General features: G+C 38.1%; 1 protein-coding gene across 2 annotated transcripts in view; it reads left to right on the top strand.

Annotated features, from left to right (window-relative positions):
• PLXDC2 (plexin domain containing 2) overlaps positions 1-20,212 on the top strand; it is a 459,161-nt gene that overhangs the window by 361,205 nt on the left and 77,744 nt on the right. The window lies entirely within an intron of this gene.

Raw genomic sequence — 20,212 nt, 5'->3', positions numbered from 1 at the left:
TTCATGGTAAAACAATGGAGAAACAGTGGAAACAGCGACAGACTTTATTTTCTTGGGCTCCAAAATCACTGCAGATGGTGACTGCAGCCATGAAATTAAAAGATGCTTCTTCTTGGAAGAAGAGTTAACCCATCCAGACAGCATGTTAAAAAGAGATATTACTTTGCCAACAAAGGTCCATCTAGTCAAAACTATGGTTTTTCCAGTAGTCATGTATGGATGTGAGAGTTGGACTATAAAGAAAGCTGAGCACCAATGAATTGATGCTTTTGAACTGTGGTGCTGGAGAACACTCTTGAGAGTCCCTTGGACTGCAAGGATATCCAACCAGTCCATACTAAAGGAAATCAGTCCTGAATATTCATTGGAAGGACTGATGCTGAAGCTGAAACTCTAATATTTTGGCCACCTGATGTGAAGAACTGACTCATTGAAAAGATCCTAATGCTGGGAAAGATTGAAGGCAGTAGGAGAAGGGGATGACAGAGGATGAGATGGTTGGATGTCATCACCGACTCAATGGACGTGAGTTTGAGTAGACTCCAGGAGTCGGTGATGGACAGGGAGGCCTGGTGTGCTGCAGTCCATGGGGTCTCAAAGAGTCAGACACAACTGAGCAACTGAAGTGACTGACTGACTGACCACATGTATGTAAGAGATGTTCTAATTTTTCTGGAGAAGGAAATGGCAACCCATTCCAGTATTATTGCCTGGAGAATCCCATGGATAGAGGAGCTTGGCAGGCTAGTCCATGCGTTCGCAAAGAGTTGGATCCAGCTGAGCAACTGAAAGTTACAGTTACTCAGGATCTTAGAAAAGTTATCTCACAAATGTAATATCTCTTGAAGGATCTAGAAGTACACTATCAAAAATCATTAAGTAAATATTTTTTTAAAAGACATGGTTCTGCTCATCATTGTAGGATTCACTCATGCATTATTTCTGGCATTAAAATGCCTTAAGTTACTTCTCCTACAGATATACAGAGAGAAAAAGAGAAAAAGTTGCTTCTTTTCTTGGAGTTCCCTGTCATTATATTATCATATTTTAAATAAGCTCATAGTACTTGTCTAAAAGATTTAATTACATTGTTAAGTATAATGATAATAAGCCTAGATTAATTAATGGGAAATACAAATGATTTAATAAAATGGTTTTCAAAATTCTTCATCTTAAGCAGGAAAAACATTTTTGAAAAATGAAACCTCAAATACAAAACGGTTAAAATCAGATCTTGAAAATCTATGATGAATTCAAGCTGTCCTAGTTAAAAATACTAACTTTACTAATTCACTGGTTCTTTCTGCAGATCATTTGCAAGGACCCTAATGTATTGTGATTAGAGACACTTCCATAAAGATACCACCTGCGATGCGGGAGACTTCGATCCCTGGGTTAGGTAGATCCCCTGGAGGAGGGCATGGTAACCCACTCCAGTATTCTTGCCTGGAGAATCCCCATGGACAGATGAGCCTGGCAGGCTACAGTCCTTAGGGTCGCAAAGAGTTAGACGCGCGCGCACGCGCACACACACACACACGCACACCTCTTAAGGAAGGGGTTGGGAAGAGAAGAGAAAAAGAGAGACTGATTTGTCTGGGGTAGTTTAATGGTAGCTGTTCCTGGAGCTGCTGCTGCTGCTGCTAAGTCGCTTCAGTCGTGTCCAACTCTGTGCGACCCCACAGACGGCAGCCCACTAGTCTCCTATGTCCATGGGATTCTCTAGGCAAGAATACTGGAGAGGTATTCTTCATTATTCATGTCCTTCTCCCTTCCTGGAGAGATGATGATAAACGTCTCTTTTATTCCTTATACCCCTTTCCTAAGGTAAATGAAGGTAAAGAAAAGTTCATCCTATTAGTTCTCTGAGAAACTAGAAGTACCATCTTTATCTGTTTCTTTATAAATCTCAACATTCCAAATAAAATTCTGAAACTTTTCATAGTAAAAAATAAATAAATAAATTAGAATACAGACCTTCCCTTGATGAGATAATCATCTCCTCAAAGGAATTTCTGGTTCCTTACCCAAGCCCAGCACTGATGTCTTGGCAGAACAGAGGTGAGTTGATGCATGCCTCCTGAGGAAGATGGACAGCTCTGAAAGATGAGGAGTCATTCATTTGAGCACCATGGAATAAAAATTTATTGGCAAATGAATAGTATCTTACAGAGGTATGGCACACCTATATCCACAAAACTTTATGCTCCTTTTCCTGAGTCAACAGCAAAGTAAAAGTTACTGCTCTTTCTGTCCACTTCTGTGAATTTGAAAGTGCCCTTCAAGTATAATATTTGGTAAGAAGTCAAGAAATTTTAAGAAAGGGTGTCAAAAGTTAGAATCCTGAAATGTCCAGGAATTTTGTTTATCACAGGGTGTTTGCTTCAATGGCTAACAGCCACAAGGAGGAATCTTCTTTTTTTTACTTTCCCTGAGAACTCAACTCTCATTTCTGTTCTGTCAACACAGCAAAGCTGAATGCTGGCAAGGAATTTTTAGATTCTGGAAGAATTCGTCAAAAAGAAAAGATTTCTTCTGTTCTTTGTTTTATATCCCTAACTTTTGTGGCTGAAGATGATGGAACAGTACTTGAAGGTTATTTTATAGATTTTCAGTTAGGTTAGAATGTCTTTTTTTTTTTTTCCAACAAGTACTTTTCAACCTGTGCTAAGTGCTATGGATGGTAAGAATGCATAAAATAACTTATATTTATTGAGCACTCACTGTGTCAAATGCCGGAAGAGTGCTTCATCTGTATTATCTCATTTATCCATACCCAGTGAATGTAGATTTTATAGTCTCCAGTTTACAGAAACTGAATCTCCAGTAATAGCTCACCATAGATCCCACCCAATAATCTCCATAATAACTTGGCGGTGGATCATAATCAATCAATGGCAGAGTCGAGACCTGAACCTAATTTTGTGTATACAGTTCTGAAGCTCATGCTCTTTCCACTAAATAAGTCAGTCACAAGTTTTTGCAAGAGTCAAATGGGGATAAATGTAAGGAATACTGCCAGATTTGCATGAGAATTACATAACTGACAATTATTAAACACATGTCAACTACTACATGCTCAGATGACGTCAATAACCTCTACTTCCTTCCTTTTCTTTTCCGCGTTATACCCATAGTATATTAAGCAATGTTATTTTTTTCCTGTCAGTTCCCCAGGAGCATGCTGAAATTATTAATCAAGTTAGTTATTACTTTAAGGTTAGAGACTCCATTGCTCTTAGTGCCTAAATTCAGAAGGGGAGTTGAGTGTTTAAGGGGAGTTCTCTTTTCTAATGTGACACAATGTGCTGTGCTCCCCAGATTCTTCAGAATGTGCTAGAATGCTGCCCATATTAAGGACTCCAAAAGTTTCACATTTAGTTAGGTGGAAAAAGAACATTGCTTTTAAAATGGAATACTCAAAATTTACACACGTATTCTAAAAGCTACAAAAATGATTAATTTTGATCTTAGAAATAATTATTAATAAATAGTCTTCATTTTTCTAAAATAAAAGCTACCTGACATCTTATTCATGTATTTATAATTTGAAAAAACAAAATGAACTATTTATGTAATTGTAATAGTTGACACCACCCTTATGGCAGAAAGTGAAGAGGAACTAAAAAGCTGCTTGATGAAAGTGAAAGAGGAAAGTGAAAAAGTTGGCTTGAAGTTCAACATTCAGAAAACTAAGATCATGGCATCTGGTCCCATCACTTCATGGGAAATAGATGGGGAAACAGTGAAAACAGTGTCAGACTTTATTTTTGGAGGCTCCAAAATCACTGCGGATGCTGATTGCAGTCGTGAAATTAAAAGATGCTTACTCCTTGGAAGGAAAGATATGACCAACCTAGATAGCATGTTAAAAAGCAGAGACATTACTTTGCCAACCAAGGTCCATCTAGTCAAGGCTATGGTTTTTCCAGTGGTCATGTATGGATGTGAGAGTTGGACTGTGAAGAGGGCTGATTGCTGAAGAATTGATGCTTTTGAACTGTGGTGTTGAAGAAGATTCTTGAGAGTCCCTTGGACTGCAAGGAGATCCAACCAGTCCATTCTAAAGGAGATCAGTCCTGGCTGTTCATTGGAAGGACTGATGCTGAAGCTGAAACTCCAATACTTTGGCCACCTGATGCGACAAGTTGACTCACTGGAAAAGACTCTGATGCTGGGAGAGATTGGGGGCGGGAGGAGAAGGGGACGACAGAGAATGAGATGACTGGATGGCATCACCGACTCTATGGATGTGAGTTTGAGTGAACTCTGGGAGTTGGTGACGGACAGGGAGGCCTGGCGTGCTATGATTCATGGGGTTGCAAAGAGTCGGACACGACTGAGCGACTGAACTGAACTGAACTGAACCCTCGGTTACTGTACCTCAGCCTGAGATTAACACAGGTCTTCTTTAAAGAGTTACAGTGTTACTAAAGGAGTTGCAATCTTTCATAAAGAAAAAGCCAAATTGTTAAAATGTGTTTTCAGTCAGATTTTGGCAAATTGCAAAAGCCATATTTAAGGTCAGTCAATGGAAAAGACTGTGATGCTGGGAAGGATTGGGGGTGGGAGGAGAAGGGGACAACAGAGAATGAGATGGGTGGATGGCATCACTGACTCGATGGACTTGAGTTTGAGTGAACTCCGGGAGTTGGTGATGGACAGGGGAGGCCTGGCATGCTGTGATTCACGGGGTCGCAAAGAGTCGGACACAACTGAGCGACTGAACTGAACTGAACTGAATGAAGAAATATTATACTTGAAGTTGGGATAACAAGTTTGTTTTAAAATGTTAATATCCTTTAGTAGAAAGGCTAATGGTAGAAAATGAAGAGGAACTAAAGAGACTCTTGATGGTAAAAGAGGAGAGTGAAAAAAACTGACTTAAAATTCAACATTCACAAAACAAAGATCATGGTATACAGTCTCATCATTTCATGGCAAGTAGATGGGGAAAAAGTGAAAACAGTGACAGATTTTATTTTCTTGGGCTCCAAAATCACTGTAAATAATGACTGCAGCCATGAAATTAAAAGATGCTTGCTCCTTGGAGGAAAAACTATGACAAACCTAGACAGTGTGTTAAAAAGCAGAGACATTACTTTGCCAACAAAGGTTCATATAGTCAAAGCTATGGCTTTTCCAGTAGTCATGTATGGATGTGAGAGTTAGACTACAAAGAAGGGTGAGCACTGAAGAACTGATGAGTCCTGAAGAACAGATACTTTCAGACTGTGGTGCTGGTGAAGACTCTTGAGTGTCCCTTAGAGTGCACGGAGATCAAACCAGTCAACCCTAAAGAAAATCAACCCTGAATATTCATTGGAAGGACTGGTACTGAAGCTGAAGTCCAATACTTTGGCCACCTAATGTGAAGAGCTGATATATTGGAAAAGACCCTGATGCTGTGAAATCTTAAAGGCAGGAAGAGAAGGAGATGACAGAGGATGAGATGGTTGGATGGCATTACTGACTCAATGGACATGAGTTTGAGCAAGCTCTGGGAGATGGTGAAAGACAGGGAAACCTGGTGTGCTGCAGTCCATGGGGTCACAAAGAGTCAGACATGAATGAGCCTTTGGTAAACTGAAGACTTCGTATTCATCTCTAATTGGGTAACTTTTATCAGATAGTACATGTTCTGTTCTCAAGCTGGGTGCTGTAATTATTTAAATTTATTTTTAACTGGAAGATAATTTTTTTACAATGTTGTGTTGGCTTTTTCCATACAACAGTGTGAATCAGTCACAAGTATACACGTGTCCCCTCCCTCTTGAACTCCCGCCCACCCCCAACCACATCCCACCCCTCCAGGCTGTCACAGAGCACCTCACTGAGCTCCCTGTGTTATACAGCAACTTCCCACTAGCTATCTGCTTTACATGTGATAATGTATATGTTTCAGTGCTACTCTCAGTTCGCCCCACCCTCTTTCCACGCTGTGTCCACAAGGCTGTTCTCTACATGTGCATCACTATTCCTGTCCTGACAATAGGCACCATGTAATCCTGATTCAGATTGCATCTGGGAGAAGGAAAATCCTCCACCAAAGGACCCTTCCCAGAGCACAGCCTGGGTTCAATCCATAGAAAAGATGGGTCAGATGGAAGGAGAAAAGGGCCTGCAATGAAATGGAAGGCAAGCAAACTAAAGATGTTAGAGATTAGAGGGAAATGACTTGGAGAAGAGCTGGTAGAAAGCAAATGAAAATGCTGAGTCTCTGTTGTTGTTTGAGTCTCAGTTTTCTCTATGCCCCACCAGCTACCCTCTTCTGGAAATCTTAGAGCAGATCATTTCTTAAGCAGACTATATGACTCAGTGAACAGAAATGTCTGGTTTAGTTTGGTGATGCATGCAAATCCCAGTGTTTCAAAAAGAGGAATATGTGCAGTTTTTGTCATCTCAGTAGTGTACAATTTCCACCCTGCTCAAAAACGTTACCCACTTTTCTCTGAACATTTAACCCTAAGATATACTTTGGGTTCTAGCTGATTTTAGTCATTGTGGTATTGAAGTTGTTAGTTTTTGAGCTTTCCAACATCATAACAAATATTACTTTATATCTCTAATGAGGGTTGTTCTGAATCTCAGCAGTTTGGTACTTCTTCTGAAGTCTGCTACGGCTACCTTGTTTTCCCACTTAATCGGGCTACGCATTGACTTCTTATTTTACTTTGCATTTGTAGAAGGAAGATGCAAAGCAGGAAGCAGTTAATGATTTGACTATTTTGTTGAAACTTCACTTTCTTGGGTTCTAACTTTGCCTCTTCAAACTGAACAGTACAATCTTGATTAGAAGTAGTCAGAGTAGCCATTTTATCTCATTTCTAACTTTAGGAGAAAAACATTCAGTCTTTCATCATTAGGTAGGATGTTAGCTATAGATTATTCATAGAGCTCTTGCATTATAGTTAACAAAGACAGAATAACTAAAACATGGCCAAATAATAAATTTACCCCATGAAAACAAACATGGTTTGGTTTAAAGAAATCTATTAATGCCATTTATAGCACTAGTATTGAAAATCATTTAGTCATATTAATAGGAATATATTTAATAAAATTCAACTTTTTTCTATGTAAGAATGTTCGTAGTCTGTCAGGCCCCTATGTCCATGGAAGTCTCTAGGCAAGAATTCTGGAGTGGGTAGCCATTCCCTTCTCCAGGGTATCTTCCCATCCCAAGGATCAAATCTCGGTCTCCTGCACTGCAGGCAGATTCTTTACATCTGAGCCATCAGGGAAGCCCTAAGTAAAAAAAAAAGAAGTGAGCAGGCTGAAATAGATACATATTAACATGACAGTAAATATTATTTCAGACAATGGGAAAATATACCAAACATTAATGCCCCAGAGACATTCCCACTAAAACAAGGAAGAAGATATGGGTGTGATTACTACTATTGTGTACCAAAATTCTGTAACTCTGGGTAACACACAGAGAAAAGAAACAAATGAGTTAAAACTACTGGAAAGCAGAAGCTATTTTTTTTAAATAAAGGAACCAGATACAAAATACACAGAAGTTCACAGCTTTCCATGTCAAAAATAACCATTTAGAAAATGCAAGATTATAGTTCCTTAATAATTGCAAAAATAGATAAAATACTTACTAACAAGCTTAATCATGTGTAGGTTCCATATAAGGAAAATAATGAAAGTTTGATAAGACACTTAAAAGAACACCTGAATAAACATTTTAATGGATGGGAAGCTAGAATAGATTAAGATATCATTATTTCCACATCAGTTCCATCAATAACATTATTATTTGGAGCATTTGAATGTCATTAGAAAAATCACAGAGAAGCATAAAGAGTGAGACAACTTGAGAAAAAATTTAAAAATAAGATCAATGAAAGCAGACTGTACTAAGTCTAAATAAATCATTAGATTAAGCTGTAATAATGAAGTCATTGTAGGAATTGCATGAGAAGGAACAAGGCAATCAATGGAAGATTATACAGTTTCAGAAACAGACCTTAGTATATGAGTGTAATGTGTGCTAACAACATGCAGTTCCAAACAATGGACAAATGATCTCTTACTCAACAAATGATCTGAGGACTCTTAGCTATCAATCTGAATAAAATGTGTCTCTTTAGATTTGGTTCTAACTTCATGCCACATACTACAATAAATTTAAAGCAGATTAGAGAACTGAAAGGAAAGAATGAAATCATGAGCTAACTAGTAGAGCCTATGGCAAGTTTTACATAATGCCAACATAGTGGAGGCCTTTCTGAGCAAAAAAAATAATAAATCTTGAACAAAAGGTTGAAAAATGTTACAGTGTGAAAATACACGCCACTGTATTGCAAAAAAATAAATAAATCATATTTAGAATTAAATGGCAAATTACAGACAGATGATATATTTAACAGAAATTTAATGCTCTTATTTTATAGAAAACCTGTAAACAAAAATAGCCCAATTGAATAGAATGAGGAGAAGAAATGAATATACACTCAAAAATGTATGAAATGTTGAAAAACATGATGTGAAATCTCACCTCACCTGTAATAAAGAAATGCTAAATAAAACATAACTGTCACTTTTAATCCATTAAGTTGCAAAAAGAATGATGGTATGTATTTTTATAAGGGTTAAAATGACATATGCCTGCTTACAATATTGTTGTTGAGTTGCTAAGTCTTATCTCTTTTCCCAGATTGTAGCCACTAGGCTCCTCTGTCCATGGGAATCCCCAGCTAGGTATACTGAGGTGGGTTTACCATCTCCTCCAAGGGATCTTCCCAAACCAAGGATCTAACCCTTATCTCCTGTATTGGCATGCAGATTCTTTACTACTGAGTCACCAGGGAAGCCCCTATGCTGATATATAGGTTGAATAATTATTTCCAGTTTTTTTGAGAAATAGTTGACATACTTCACCGTATAATTTTAAAGCTTTCATCATGATAGTTTGATTAACATATATGGTGAAATGATTACCAAAATAGGTTAAGCTAACATCCATCTTCTCATATAGATGCAAAAAAGAGAGAAAAAGAAAAAAAAAAAAATTCTTTCGTAGTAACACACAGAATTTACTCTTTTAAAACTTTCCTGTATATCATACAATAAAATGTTTGTAAAGCCATATAATGGAGTATATGCTCTCATTAAAAATTAACTCTCAAGGGATATTTATGGACTTTGAAAATGCCAAGACTACCATATTAATTGTAAAAATGCAAGTTATCACATGATATGATTCCAATTTGATTAATACATCAGTTCAGTTCAGTTCAGTCGCTCATTCATGTCCGACTCTTTGTGACCCCATGAATCACAGCACGCCAGGCCTCCTTGTCCATCACCAACACCCAGAGTGCACTCAAACTCATGTCCATCGAGTCGGTGATGCCATCCAGCCATCTCATTCTCTGTCGTCCCCTTCTCCTCCCGCCCCCAATCCCTCCCAGCATCAGAGTCTTTTCCAGTGAGTCAACTCGTCGCATGAGGTAGCCAAAGTATTGGAGTTTCAGCTTTAGCATCAGTTCTTCCAATATGTAATTATATGTTCAATAAAGATTGGTTGGGAAATAAAACTAGCAATATCTTAGCACTGGGATATTATCTACTTTAATTTCTGTTTCTATACTTTTCTTTAATTTTCTATTAAAATGATTATTTTACAAACCAGGCAATGCTATTTAAAGCATAAATATGATTAAAATTTTGAACTACGAGGATAGAATTATTCAAACTGAGGGTTGCAATTCAGGAGGGTCATGATATCAATTGCCCACTGGGTTGCAATCAGCACTTTTGTTAATGAAATAGAATAGAATACAAAATATCTCTGTGCTTTATTTGGATGTTTTGAAAAAAGAAACATCACAATAATTATGTAGTTTCAGCACACACAAACATACAACCATAACACATACCCAGATATATAAATGATTGAACAATGTTAACTATTTCTTAGTATGGTTTATTTCAAAAAGTTTCAAAGACTACCTTGGAGTAATCTGTTTTTTGATAGATTGAAGATGTCTGAAATTGCATACTTCATATTACTAATGCAGTCACATCCACTTCATTCAGGTGACTTAGGACAAAGCTGGAAGTCACTGAGGAATTCAGATTTAATTATTTCAACTACTTCTTGTGGGAATCCAGATTTAACTATTTAAGCTACTATGGGTTTAAAAAAATAACAATAATAATGTCCAAACATATGGCTTAAATTTGTGAATAATACAGAGATTATATGATGCTCTGTAATGAAGGATAATTTAAGTCAATACACAGCCAAACTTGCATAATTTAAAATTCCCTAAGCCAGCATATTTCAGTATTCACTAGAAGCACTTAAAAGTTAGGGAGAGCAAAGATAAAAATTGAATTTTACTGTGAACAAGTAAGTTCATATATTTTGAATCATATATTTTTTAACTATTTCCATATGGGTGAATACTTCATTCTCTTGCCCCTTCTAAGTAGTATCTAAGGAAACTTTTTGATGTCGATATAAAATAAATACTCAGATATCTAATAATCTGGGTAGAGTTGCCATCTCCCTGATTAAAACATGATGAAAGCACTGTACTATCACTAATTATTTGGCACTAAAATGGGTTTATTGGATTGTCCAGGGTATAACTGACTTTTCATGCATCACATATTTCCTAGGATATATATATACATACATATATATATGTATATAACCAATAGTTTGGAAGGAAAAAGAAATAAGATGTGAATATTTTTAATGAGATGTAAGAATTGGAAGGTTAAAAGACCCTGATGTTATGCTTTTAAACACATATTAGGGTGCTCTAGACTCTAGAAAACTAAAGAAAAAGTAAGTCTTTATTTTATAAAACCTGAAGCTCTGCATGATGCCACATCTGATATGATAAGGTTCTGTTTATCAGATCCAGATGATTTCACCCCAAAATCCATCTGAAACTCATCTTCACTTGCAAAGTTTCTGTGTTCTGCAAATAACTATTCTTAATGACACTGGTTTATGATCCTGGGCTACATCTAATATCAAGAATTTTTTTTAATTGGAGGCTAATCACTTTACAATATTATATTGGTTGGTTTTGCCATACATTGACATGAATCCACCCTGGGTGTACATGTGTTCCCCTTCTTGAACGCCCCTCCCACCTCCCTCCTCCCCATATCCTCCCTCTGGGTCATCCCCATGCACCAGCCCCAAGCATCCTGTATCATGCGTCGAACCGGGACTGGTGATTCGTTTCACTTATGATAATACACATGTTTCAATGCCATTCTCCCAAATCATCCCACCCTCACCCTCTCCCACAGAGTCCCAAAGACTGTTCTATACACCTGTGTCTCTTTTGCTGTCTCGTATACAGGGTTAAGGTTACCCTCTTTCTAAATTCCATATATATGCGTTAGTATACTGTATTGATGTTTTTCTTTCTGGCTTACTTCCCTCTGTATAATAGGCTCAAGTTTCATCCATCTCATTAGTACTGATTCAAATGTACTCTTTTTAATGGCTGAGTAATACTCCATTGTGTATATGTACCAAAACTTTCTTATCCGTTCGTCTGCAGATGGACATCTAGGTTGCTTCCATGTCCTGGCTATTATAAACAGTGCTGCAATGAACTTTGGAGTACATGTGTCTCTTTCAATTCTGGTTTCCTCGGTGTGTATGCCCAGGAGTGCGATTGCTGGATCATATGGCAGTTCTATTTCCAGTTTTTTGAGGAATCTCCACACTGTTCTCCATAGTGGCTGTAATAGTTTGCATTCCCACCAACAGTGTAAGAGAGTTCCCTTCTCTCCACACCCTCTCCAGCATTTATTGCATGTAGACTTTTGGATAGCAGCCATTCTGACTGGTGTGAAATGGTATCTCATTGTGGTTTTGATTTGCATTTCTCTGATTATGAGGGATGTTGAGCATTGTTAGAAGGCAACATACTCCATATCCTTGCATATTATAATGATGTAAAATTTCATAATTTGTCCTATAGTGTTGTCTCCATAATAGATTACTGTGTACTCAAATTCATCTATCATTCCCAGAGCTCTATGTAATGAGTAGTTCAGGTATGAAGATATTGAAAAACTGTAAGCTCAAGTTTCTTGATTTTAGGGGAAATGCTTTTAGAAATTAAATCATCCATCTCATGCCTGAAGCCAATTAGGAGCCAACATACCCCATATGGGAAATGAGATATGATTTTTTTTACTAACTTTTTATTGACAGTAATGATTATTGTACTCAACATTTTAAATTTTATGACCTACCTTTCCAATGAATTTTTTTCAGTATTTCAAACCAAAATCATTTTCCCATATCTTAAAGCTCCATACCCCTAACAAAATACGTTGTGAGTTAGTTTTTGTCACAGCTGTTTATCATTATACTTGTTTTTCATCTAAAACACTTATTTTTTTAAGTACTTTCCATCTCTTTAATGCCACAGGATCATTTTTCACACTTTTGCAGACTACGGCAAGAAAATTTAACAAATGTACAATTGATTTTCCCATTAAGATACCATGCCAGTAAATACACCTGAGGCCTCAAGGACCATTTAAATAATCAGACACTTTGATGAGGTATTCTAGGCTTCAGAATTTGAAAGATCTTTATTTTTAGATAACAGATCAGGAGACTACAGCAAATGAGCCAAATTGGACCCACTTCCTGGTTTTGTAAATAAAGTTTTATTGAAACACAGCCACACCCATTTCTTTATGCATTGGTATGTGGCTGCTTTTGAGCTACCATCGCAGAGGTTCAGTTCAGTTCAGTTGCTCAGTAATGTCCGACTCTTTGAGACTCCATGAACCACAGCACCCAGGCCACCCTGTCCAAAACCAACTCCCAGAGCTCACTCAAACTCATGTCCATTGAGTCGGTGATGCCTTCCAACCATTTCATCCTCTGTCATCCCCTTCCCCTCCTGCCTTCAATCTTTCCCAGCATTAGGTCTTTTCAAATGAGTCAGTTCTTCGCATCAGGTGGCCAAAGTATTGGAGTTTCAGCTTCAACATCAGTCCTTCCAATGAATATTCAGGACTGATTTCCTTTAGGATGGACTGGTTGGATCTCCTTGCAGTCCAAGGGATACTCAAGAGTCTTCTCCAACACCACAGTTCAAAAGCATCGATTCTTTCGCACTCAGCTTTCTTTATAATCCAACTCTCGCATCCATGACTACTGGAAAAACCATAGCCTTGACTAGATGGAACTTTGTTGGCAAAGTAATGTCTCTGCGTTTTAATATGCTGTCTAGGTTGGTCATAACTTTTCTTCCAAGGAGCAAGCATCTTTTACTTTCGTGGCTGCAGTCACCATCTTCAATGATTTTGGAACCCAAGAAAATAAAGTCTCTCACTGTTTCCACTGTTTCCCCATCATTTGCCAGGAAGTGATGGGACCAGATGCCGTGATCTTAGACTTCTGAATGTTGAGCTTTAAGCCAACTTTTCACTCTCCTCTTTCACTTTCATCAAGAGGCTCTTTGGTTCTTCTTCACTTTCTACCATAAAGGTAGTATCATCTGCATATCTGAGGTTATTGATATTTCTCCCAGCAATCTTGATTCCACCTTATGCTTCATCCAGCCCAGGGTTTCCCATGATGTACTCTGCATGTAAGTTAAATAAGCAAGGTGACAATATACAGCCTTGATGTACTCCTTCCCTATTTGGAACCAGTCTGTTGTTCCATGTCCAGTTCTAACTATTGCTTCCTGACCTGTATACAGGTTTCTAAAGAGGCAGGTCATGTGGTCTGGTATTCCCTTCTCTTGAAGAATTTTCCAGTTTATTGTGATCCACACAGTCAAAAACTTTGGCACAGTCAATAAGGCAGAAATAGATGCTTTTCTGAAACTCTTGGTTTTTCAATTATCGCAGAGGTAAGTATTAATATAGGACAGAAATTTTGTAGTGTGCAAAGCCTAAAATATTTAGTACCCTGTTTGTTTGTTTTTTTCCTAATCTCTTAATCTGACTCCTAATCTCCAGACTAATTCCTAACTGGACCTCAGGGATCTGTGAAGGTTTTCTCCAGAATTTTCTTTTGTAGTGGTTTCATCTTACTGGTGAAATAACGCATGTTCAATTGTGTATAAAGACATGGACTTCATTTTTAATCCTAATGTATGTATTTTAACATTTACTCTGTTTTCTTTATCTGAATATACTACCTTTACAAAATAAGTTGTATTTGTGAAGCCCTTTCCACAAACTGAGATCAATTAGAGATATGATGAGATTTACGCTTTGATCTCACGATTGAATAGATGCTGTAAACTAGGAGAATATTTTTTCCTTTCTCGGCTGCCTTATTAAATGGGGTTCACTTAACATGGTTCCTGGAGGCTTTGATATCAACATCCCATTGAAGCTGAGTGGAAAATAGTACAATTAACTTGAAGCGTCACTCTCCAACAATCTGCAATACTTTGGCCACCTCATGCGACGAGTTGACTCACTGGAAAAGACTCTGATGCTGGGAAAGGTTGGGGGCGGGAGGAGAAGGGGACGACAGAGAATGAGATGGCTGGATGGCATCACCGACTCTGTGGACATGAGTTTGAGTGTACTCCAGGAGTTGGTGATGGACAGGGAGGCCTGGCGTGCTGTGATTCATGGGGTCGCGGAGAGTCGGACACGACTGAGCGACTGAACTGAACTGAATAATGAGAAGAAGGTCATAGCTTGAAAATAAAACCATTGGAAATCTTTTGTAGTTAGGAACACAGACTGTTGAAATCATTTTTTAAGGAATATTTACAAAACCACAAAATTTTTATTAACCCACCTTCTTGCTCTATTTATAAATATTGAATAAATATGTGCTCTATATTTGACAGCAATTCAGATTTTTCTCTCATAAGATTCTGTAATATTAATTTCCAAATATGGTGATAAGGAACTTTTAAGCATAAAACACATTTCATATTACCATGGTTCAGTTCAGTTCAGTTCAGTCGCTCAGTCGTGTCCGACTCTCCGCGACCCCATGAATCACAGCACGCCAGGCCTCCCTGTCCATCACCAACTCCCGTAGTACACTCAAACCCATGTCCACAGAGTCGGTGATGCCATCCAGCCATCTCATTCTCGGTCATCCCCTTCTCCTCCCACCCCCAACCTTTCCTAGCATCAGAGTCTTTTCCAGTGAGTCAACCCGTCGCATGAGGCGGCCAAAGTATTGGAGTTTTAGCTTTAGCATCAGTCCTTCCAATGAACATCCAGGATTGATCTCCTTTAGAATGGACTGGTTGGATCTCCTTGCAGTATAAGGGACTCTCAAGAGTCTTCTCCAACACCACAGTTCAAAAGCATCGATTCTTCGGCGATCAGCCTTCTTCACAGTCCAACTCTCACATCCATACATGACCACAGGAAAAACCATAGCCTTGACTAGACGCAGCTTGGTTGGCAAAGTAATGTCTCTGCTTTTTAATATACTATCAAGGTTGGTCATAACTTCCCTTCCAAGGAGCAAGCGTCTTTTAATTTCATGGCTGCAATCAGCATCTGCAGTGATTTTGGAGCCCAAAAAAATAAAGTCTGACACTGTTTCCACTGTTTTTCCATCTATTTCCCATGAAGTGATGGGACCAGATGCCATGATCTTTGTTTTCTGAATGTTGAGCTTCAAGCCAACCTTTTCACGCTCCTCTTTTACTTTCATCAAGAGGCTTTTGAGTTCTTCTTCACTTTCTGCCATAAGGGTAGTGTCATCTGCATATCTGAGGTTATTGATATTTCTCCCGGCAACCTTGCACAGCATTTATTTCTATACATTTTCTAACTTCTGTCTATATAGTGAAAATCTCACTTACTCATTTTCAAGAGTTCTTGACCTTGTTACGTATATACTGCAACGATATTACTTAGGTGTTAAAAACAACTGGCATTTACTAAATGTTGATTGTGTACCAAAAACTCCACTTTAAGTTCAGACCTAATCCCACTCCATCATTTTACAGATGAGGAAACCAGTTTAAATAGGAAAAATAGCTTGCCTAAGATCACATACCTATTTGGTGGCCAAACCAGACTTCTAACACAAGCAGTTTGATGCTAGACTTTTCATCTGGATTTTGTTCCCCTGCAAAGTCTTATGAGTATGAGAAGCTTGAAAACAACCAGTTGTAGTGTAATAATAGACATTAGCACTGGTGTTGAGGGACATTGAAAACAGGGAGGGTGCTATCTCTTCTGGGGAAGAGGAAAAGGAGATGCTTCTCGAAGGAGATAAAGCTTGCATTGTATTTGGTTTACTAATTAGAGATGAGGAAGGTACTCCAGCAAATGTAATGGCATGTTCAAAGGCAGAGACTCAAAAAAGAGAGAAACACAATCAGAGAGGGGTAATAAGCATAGGAGATGGGCTGGTGGAGCGGAAAGAGGCCTGTTGTATAGACATATCATATAAGAAGTCAGTGTGGTAAGAAACCAGGGACGCCTGTTTCCAATGAAATTGCTGGACCTAAGTTGTAGGAGAATCTTACTCAGATCCAGGAATCTGCATTTCAGCAGGAACACCAGGTGATTCCAGGTCAGGAGAGCCTCTCTGAGAACTCTGGAAATCAACCTGCTAGAGCACAACGTGGTTAATGTCATGATGGTTTAGAGAAACAACACAGCAGCTCAGTGGAGGGAGGAAGGTGTTTTCAGAAGTGATTTTTTACCTATTTGTTGTTGTTTAGTCACTCAGTCATGTCAGATCCCATGGACTGCAACACACCAGTCCATGCAGGCTTCCCTGTCCTTCACCATCTCCCGGGGTTTGCTAACACTCATGTCCATTGAGTGGATGATGCCATCCAACCATCTCATCATCTCATCATCATTGCCCCTTCTCCTTTTGCCTTCAATCTTTCCCAGAATCAGGGTCATTATTTAGAATTTTGGAATAATAGAAAGGTAGCTTTTCTTAATGATTGGTACAGCTCACATGCAGAGACACACACAGACACATCTTCTTGTTTATAATTGGTTTTCGATGCTGTTTAAATAACTAGGTTTTAAAATAAAATTATGAAAAGGCAAAGTCCTGTTTTGTTAATTTTTAAAGGCATCGTAAGGTACAAAAATGTATGAATTTTTCAAACCAAACTTTAATTGTGTTTTTCCATTGTCAATCCTTCCCACCCTTACTAACCCTGGCAGTTAGTAAGCTGTGGATCAACTAATAGGTAATCAGTTGTGAATAAATAAATGAATGAATTACTTAATTGAATTACATATTTTCAGTAGAACCTAATTTCACACACAATAATTGAGAGAGTATTTAATAACTCAGGCAAACTGCAGTGTTTCTATACTTTTCCCTGGGATTAATGTAATAATTTAAGGGACCAATTACTTAAGATAAAATTGACTCATAAATTTAAGATTTGGTACTGTCTTGTTACAATGTAAGGTAGAAGTTATTATTTCCCACTGGCTTTGAGTATGTCTAGAATGGAGTAAGTAAAGACAAACTGCATCTTAAAATTATCTGTTGCATTTAATTACTTGTCAGATGATTCCCAAAATATATTCTTTGTAGAAAATTGATAGACTCCCATCTTGCAAAAGAGAATATCAGTATACTTTTCAATATTTAAGCAAACTTGAAAGGGAAGAAAAAGAAGAGGCAACAACCATCTGATTCATCTGGAATTGAACTCTATAAACGTCAGAATCTCTTTGGGTAACCAGAGATGGCCTTGACCAACTGGGGATTCTCAACTCAGGATGCTAGATCACACACTGATGTTTATTCCACACTTGAGCTTGTTCAGCACAGATGGTAGGTATAAAATAGCTGAGCTCTAATGGATCATGTCCAAGCAGAATGATAGATATGATCTTTTCTGTTGACAGTTGAGCTGTTTTCACATTCCACTTGAATTAAATTGTGCTCATTCATGCTATGGTACATGATCTCTGGCAAGGATTCTTAGGAAAAAAATCATGTGGACTCATTGCAAAACAAGTGAAAAAAGAAGTTGTGAAGTAACAGTGTAAGAAAACATGAGATTAAAATTGAACAGCCTGTAAGAATATAAGACAAAAAGCCTCTATTTATTTTGAAAATTATATAAATATCTATTTAAATTATTAATATAATGTATTAAATATATATATTTACATATTAAAATTCACGATCAATGTAAATCTTTACTTTTCGTAGACTCATAAAGATATGAAAAATAAGTCATGTGTCAGATATACTTGTTGTTCAGTCACCCAGTTGTGTCTGACTCTGCAACCCCATGAACTGCAGCATGCCATACCTCCCTGTCCCTCACTATCTCCCGAAGTTCATGTCCATTGCATCAAAGTTCATGTCCATTGCATCGGTAATACCATCCAGCCATCTCATCCTCTGACAGCCTCTTCTCCATCTGCCCTCAATCTTTCCTAGCATCAAGGACTCTTCCAATGAGTTGGCTGTTCTCATCAGATAACCAAAATACTGGAGCTTCAGCATCGTTCCTTCCAACGAGTATTCAGGGTTGATTTTCCTTAAGATTGACTGGTTTGATCTCTATGTTATCCAAGAGACTTTCAGGAGTCTTCTCTAGCACCACAGTTTGAAGGCATCAATTCTTTGATGTTCTGCCTTCTTTGTGGTTCAGCTCTCACAACAGTGTGTGACCACTGGAAAGACCATAGCCTCGACTATATGGACCTTTGTTGTCAGAGTAATATCTCTGCTTTTCAACACACTGTCTAGGTTTGTCATAGCTTTCCTGCCAAGAAACTGTCATCTTCTGATTTCATGGCTGCAGTCACCATCCACAGTGATTTTAGAGCCCAAAAAGAGGAAATCACTACTTCCACCTTTTCCCCTTCTTTTTGCCATGAAGTATTGGGGCCACATGCCATGATCTTAGTTTTTTTAAAAAAGTTTTTTAATATTTAGTTTTAAGCCTTCTCTTTCACTCTCCTCCTTCACCCACATCAAGAGGCTCTTTAGTTCCTCTTTGCTTTCTGCCATTAGAGTGGTATCATCTGTATTATCTGAGTTTGTAGATGTTTCTCCCGCCTATCTTGATTCCAGCTTATAACTCATCTAGCCTGGCATTTATTATGATGTGCTCAGCATATAGGTTAAACAAACAGGGTAACAGCAGACACTTTACTTTTCATAGGTAAATATATGAAAAAAAAAATCATGTTTCAGATATACTTGGAATGCTCAAAAATAACACTGGTCCTAACTTCAAAGTATTCACAATCAAGTATGGTAAATAAGTTGTGTCTGACTCTTTGTGTCCCAGTGGACTGTATAGTCCATGGAATTCTCCAGGCCAATATACTGGAGTGGGTAGCCTTTCCCTTCTCGAGGGGATCTTCCCAACCAGGGATTGAACCCAGGTCTCCCACATTACAGGCTGATTCTTTACCAGCTAAGCCACAAGGGAAGCCCAAATAAGACATAAGGCCAAGAAATTTTATATAAATGAGAAAAGTTAAATAGTAAAGTAACATGTGAGCACACCAATGATGAAACTTTATCAGAATGGGCTCTGGGTAGTAATCTCTGAGTCTTGAAAAGGGGAATGAACTGTAGTTGGATTTTCTGTAGGGAGGGCAGAAATTATTTCAATCAAGAAAGAGAGTGGACGACTTCCCTGGTGGTCCAGTGGTTAAGACTCCATCCTTCCAGTGCAAGGGTTGTGAGTTCAATCCCTGGTTGGAGAACTAAGATCCCACATCCACACAGCCCAGTCAAAAACTTTTTAAAAAGAAGAAGAAAGAAAGAAAATGGGAGTGAGCAAAATCTCATCAACCCAGTGCTTGCTTAATTTGACCTTGTATTTTTATTATTTTACTTAACTTTTATTGGAGTACAGTTTCTTTGCAATGTTCTGTTAGTTTCTGATATACAGCAAAGTGAATCAGCTATACATATACATATATCCTCTCTTCTTTGGATTTCCTTCCCATTTAGGTCACCACAGAGCACAAAGTAGAGTTCCTTGTGAATCTGACCTTTTAGACGTGACTTAATCATAGGAGTTATGTAGGCAGGAATCCGCAGGGACACACTCAGCTTCGCTGATTCACTAAAAGAACTGACAGAAAGGAGAAAAAGTTGTGCTCCAGCTTGCTGTTCATGACAACAAAAGGACACAGATTAAAATCAGCAAAGGGAGGGAACATGCGGGAATCCAAGAGTGACAGAGCACAGCTTCCAGTCTTTCTCCCTCAGTGGAGTTGACACTTAATTCTTCCAGCAACT

Source organism: Moschus berezovskii, chromosome 15, assembly GCF_049115385.1.
Source record: "Moschus berezovskii isolate FMDL1 chromosome 15, NW_MosBer_1.0, whole genome shotgun sequence".
In the NCBI taxonomy this organism is placed as follows: Eukaryota; Metazoa; Chordata; class Mammalia; order Artiodactyla; family Moschidae; genus Moschus; species Moschus berezovskii.
The sequence above is the reverse complement of the archived record's forward strand: the minus strand, read 5'-3'. Positions and strand labels throughout refer to the sequence as shown.